Source organism: Natator depressus, chromosome 28, assembly GCF_965152275.1.
Source record: "Natator depressus isolate rNatDep1 chromosome 28, rNatDep2.hap1, whole genome shotgun sequence".
In the NCBI taxonomy this organism is placed as follows: Eukaryota; Metazoa; Chordata; order Testudines; family Cheloniidae; genus Natator; species Natator depressus.
The window spans coordinates 10,735,679-10,740,678 of record NC_134261.1 but is presented as its reverse complement, the minus strand read 5'-3'; the positions used below and the strand labels follow the sequence as shown (position 1 = coordinate 10,740,678).

The following is a 5,000-nucleotide window of genomic DNA, read 5'->3' as shown; positions in this document are numbered from 1 at the left end:
GGACGGGGATTAAGCCCCGGCTCGGAGCAGGGCAAGCCCGGGCGGACGGGGGTCCGCCTGGCCCCTGCCCGCGGGGGCAGGCTCCGGGTTGACCTGGTGGCCGGACGGGAATTAAGCCCGGAGCCCGGGGCAGGGCGACCCCGGACGGACGGGGGTCCGCCGGCCCCTGCCCGCGGGGGCAGGCTCCGGGTTGACCTGGTGGCCGGAGGAGAATTAAGCCCGGAGCCCGGGGCAGGGCGACCCCGGACGGACGGGGGTCCGCCTGGCCCCTGCCCGCGGGGGCAGGCTCCGGGTTGACCTGGTGGCCGGAGGAGAATTAAGCCCGGAGCCCGGGGCAGGGCGACCCCGGACGGACGGGGGTCCGCCTGGCCCCTGCCCGCGGGGGCAGGCTCCGGGTTGACCTGGTGGCCGGACGGGAATTAAGCCCGGAGCCCGGGGCAGGGCGACCCCGGACGGACGGGGCTCCGCCGGCCCCTGCCCGCGGGGGCTGGCTCCGGGTTGACCTGGTGGCCGCTCGGGACTTAAGCCCGGAGCCCGGGGCAGGGCGACCCCGGACGGACGGGGCTCCGCCTGGCCCCTGCCCGCGGGGGCAGGCTCCGGGTTGACCTGGTGGCCGGACGGGGAATAAGCCCGGAGCCCGGGGCAGGGCGACCCCGGACGGACGGGGGTCCGCCGGCCCCTGCCCGCGGGGGCAGGCTCCGGGTTGACCTGGTGGCCGCTCGGGACTTAAGCCCGGAGCCCGGGGCAGGGCGACCCCGGACGGACGGGGGTATGCCGGCCCCTGCCCGCGGGGGCAGGCTCCGGGTTGACCTGGTGGCCGGTTTGCTTTCGGGCCACCAGGTCAACCCGCTGCCTGTATGGGGTTGACCTGGTGGCCGCTTTCCTTCCCGGCCACCAGGTCAACCCGCTGAATGTATGGGGTTGACCTGCTGGCCGCTTTCCTTCCCGGCCACCAGGTCAACCCGCTGAATGTATGGGGTTGACCTGCTGGCCGCTTTTCTTCCCGGCCACCAGGTCAACCCGCTGAATGTATGGGGTTGACCTGCTGGCCGCTTTCCTTCCCGGCCACCAGGTCAACCCGCTGAATGTATGGGGTTGACCTGCTGGCCGCTTTCCTTCCCGGCCACCAGGTCAACCCGCTGAATGTATGGGGTTGACCTGCTGGCCGCTTTTCTTCCCGGCCACCAGGTCAACCCGCTGAATGTATGGGGTTGACCTGCTGGCCGCTTTCCTTCCCGGCCACCAGGTCAACCCGCTGAATGTATGGGGTTGACCTGCTGGCCGCTTTCCTTCCCGGCCACCAGGTCAACCCGCTGAATGTATGGGGTTGACCTGCTGGCCGCTTTCCTTCCCGGCCACCAGGTCAACCCGCTGAATGTATGGGGTTGACCTGCTGGCCGCTTTCCTTCCCGGCCACCAGGTCAACCCGCTGAATGTATGGGGTTGACCTGCTGGCCGCTTTCCTTCCCGGCCACCAGGTCAACCCGCTGAATGTATGGGGTTGACCTGCTGGCCGCTTTCCTTCCCGGCCACCAGGTCAACCCGCTGAATGTATGGGGTTGACCTGCTGGCCGCTTTCCTTCCCGGCCACCAGGTCAACCCGCTGAAAGTATGGGGTTGACCTGGTGGCCGCTTTCCTTCCCGGCCACCAGGTCAACCCGCTGAAAGTATGGGGTTGACCTGGTGGCCGCTTTCCTTCCCGGCCACCAGGTCAACCCGCTGCCGGCATGGGGTTGACCTGCTGGCCGCAGAGGGGCAGGCTCCGGGTTGACCTGGTGGCCGGACGGGGATTAAGCCCCGGCTCGGAGCAGGGCAAGCCCGGGCGGAGGGGGGTCCGCTTGGCCCCTGCCCGCGGGGGCAGGCTCCGGGTTGACCTGGTGGCCGGTTTGCTTTCGGGCCACCAGGTCAACCCGCTGAATGTATGGGGTTGACCTGCTGGCCGCTTTCCTTCCCGGCCACCAGGTCAACCCGCTGAATGTATGGGGTTGACCTGCTGGCCGCTTTCCTTCCCGGCCACCAGGTCAACCCGCTGAATGTATGGGGTTGACCTGCTGGCCGCTTTCCTTCCCGGCCACCAGGTCAACCCGCTGAATGTATGGGGTTGACCTGCTGGCCGCTTTCCTTCCCGGCCACCAGGTCAACCCGCTGAATGTATGGGGTTGACCTGCTGGCCGCTTTCCTTCCCGGCCACCAGGTCAACCCGCTGAAAGTATGGGGTTGACCTGCTGGCCGCTTTCCTTCCCGTCCACCAGGTCAACCCGCTGAATGTATGGGGTTGACCTGCTGGCCGCTCTGCTTCCCGGCCACCAGGTCAACCCCCTGCCGGTATGGGGTTGACCTGCTGGCCGCAGAGGGGCAGGCTCCGGGTTGACCTGGTGGCCGGCAGGGACTTCAGCCCCAGGGCCCCTGGCAGGGCGACCCTGCCCTTGTTCCCCAGAAAAGGAGAGAGCTGGCTCGCAGCGGGAAAAGCTGCCTACGGCACCTGGGATTCCCAGGCGGTCACCCATCCAAGTACTAGCCAGGCCCGGGACGGTTTACCTTCCGAGATCGGACGGGATCGGGGGCCTTCCGTCCGGTATGGCCGTAGGCACTCGGCTCCGGTCCGCCTCGTCCCCTTTCCCTTACTGACTCCCCTGCCTCGGGTGGGCCCGATCCTTTTTTCCGTTTTTTTTTTTCGCTCCGGAGGCTTCATGAGCCCCCCCCCAACACCCCTTTGGGGGTCGGTGAAAATTTTTTTTTCAGACTTCCAGGGGCCCGATCCTGGCCGCGGGCACCCGGCTCCGGGCACCCGGCTCCGGGCCGCCTCGTCCCCTTTCCCTTACTGACTCCGCTGCCTCGGGTGGGCCCGATCCTTTTTTCCGTTTTTTTTTTTCCGCTCCGGAGGCTTCGTGAGCCCCCCCCAACACCACTTTGGGGGTCGGTGAAAAATTTTTTTTCAGACTTCCAGGGGCCCGATCCTGGCCGCGGGCACCCGGCTCCGGGCACCCGGCTCCGGGCCGCCTCGTCCCCTTTCCCTTACTGACTCCCCTGCCTCGGGTGGGCCCGATCCTTTTTTCCGTTTTTTTTTTTTTTCGCTCCGGAGGCTTTATGAGCCCCCCCCAATACCACTTTGGGGGTCGGTGAAAAAAATTTTTCAGACTTCCAGGGGCCCGATCCTGGCCGCCGGCACCCGGCTCCGGGCACCCGGCTCCGGGCCGCCTCGTCCCCTTTCCCTTACTGACTCCCCTGCCTCGGGTGGGCCCGATCCTTTTTTCCGTTTTTTTTTTTTTCGCTCCGGAGGCTTTATGAGGCCCCCCCTAACCGTTTTTGGGGTCGGTGAAAATTTTTAGTCAGACTTCCAGGGGCCCGATCCTGGCCGCGGCTTCGCAGGCTGGCCTGGGGGGGGGGGGGCATCTCTAGCTCCGGCCGCGGACGGCGAGACGCTCGGCCACCAGGTCAGCCCGGAGGAAAAGGCTGAAAAAAATGTCTAAGTCCCCCCGGGACACCAGGTCAACCCGGAGGAAAAGGCTGAAAAAAATGTCTAAGTCCCCCCGGGACACCAGGTCAACCCGGAGGAAAAGGCTGAAAAAAAGTCTAAGTCCCCCCGGGACACCAGGTCAACCCGGAGGAAAAGGCTGAAAAAAATGTCTAAGTCCCCCCGGGACACCAGGTCAACCCGGAGGAAAAGGCTGAAAAAAAGTCTAAGTCCCCCCGGGACACCAGGTCAACCCGGAGGAAAAGGCTGAAAAAAAGTCTAAGTCCCCCCGGGACACCAGGTCAACCCGGAGGAAAAGGCTGAAAAAAAGTCTAAGTCCCCCCGGGACACCAGGTCAACCCGGAGGAAAAGGCTGAAAAAAAGTCTAAGTCCCCCCGGGACACCAGGTCAACCCGGAGGAAAAGGCTGAAAAAAATGTCTAAGTCCCCCCGGGACACCAGGTCAACCCGGAGGAAAAGGCTGAAAAAAAGTCTAAGTCCCCCCGGGACACCAGGTCAACCCGGAGGAAAAGGCTGAAAAAAAGTCTAAGTCCCCCCGGGACACCAGGTCAACCCGGAGGAAAAGGCTGAAAAAATGTCTAAGTCCCCCCGGGACACCAGGTCAACCCGGAGGAAAAGGCTGAAAAAAATGTCTAAGTCCCCCCGGGACACCAGGTCAACCCCGAGGAAAAGGCTGAAAAAATGTCTAAGTCCCTGCTCGGCCATCAGGTCAACCCCATTCAAAGTGACGGGTTGACCTGATGGCCGGCAGTCTCACGGAAGTCCGGATGGGGTCGCCAAAAGTGCCCTCGGCCGACCGAGAGAACCAGGAGGTCGGATAGGATTTCAGATTGGTCCCCCTAAATTGGCGGTTGGATTTTTCGACTAGTTCATTTTGACGGGTGCGAGGAGATTTCTGAGAACAGGTTTTTCGGAACCTGTGAGAACCAGAGATGAGCCTCGGGGACCAATCTGCGCGTTGTACCCGATCTTGTGAGGGGGGACAGGGGCACGTTGGCAGGTGGGGCGGCCCCCGGCCCCCCCGAGCCCCCCCTTTTCCGGCTCTTTTCCTCCGGGGACCCCGTCGTCCCCTCGCACCCCCGGTGCAGGCCCGGTGGCCGGGATGCGAACTCCGACTGTCGGCGCCCCCCGGAGGGAGGGGGGGCCCGCTCCTCTCTCGCCTTCCGATCGATGTGGCGCTCACGTTCGCGACGGGAAGGGTCCTTCGCGGGCCGGCGCCCCCGACCGCAGGGGGCGTCTGGCGTTCAGGCGGATCGGGTCCCTCTTCCTCTTCGCGTCCCCGGATCCTGGGGCCGATTGGGACTTTCCTCCTTTGGGGGGGGGCCCGGGCGCGTGCCCGGCCCTCCGCGCCGTGGGGCCAGCCGGCCGAGATCTCCGCCCTGCGAGGTCGAGCGGCTCCGGCAGCCCACCCAGGGGTCCGAAAACCCAGGGAGCCGCGAGGCTCGGCAGGGCCAAACACGTCGCGAGAGCGAGCAGGGGCGCGCTGCGGTCCCCCGCCGTGCCCGACGGTCCTTCTCCAGGCACGC

General features: G+C 65.6%; 1 non-coding gene across 1 annotated transcript; it reads right to left on the bottom strand.

Moving 5' to 3' along the window:
- Positions 1-2,470: 2,470 nt before the first annotated feature.
- On the bottom strand, positions 2,471-2,589 carry LOC141979777 (5S ribosomal RNA). The gene has a single exon (XR_012637169.1). It is a non-coding gene; the product is annotated as a 5S ribosomal RNA (ribosomal RNA).
- Between the last annotated feature and the right edge of the window lie 2,411 nt (positions 2,590-5,000).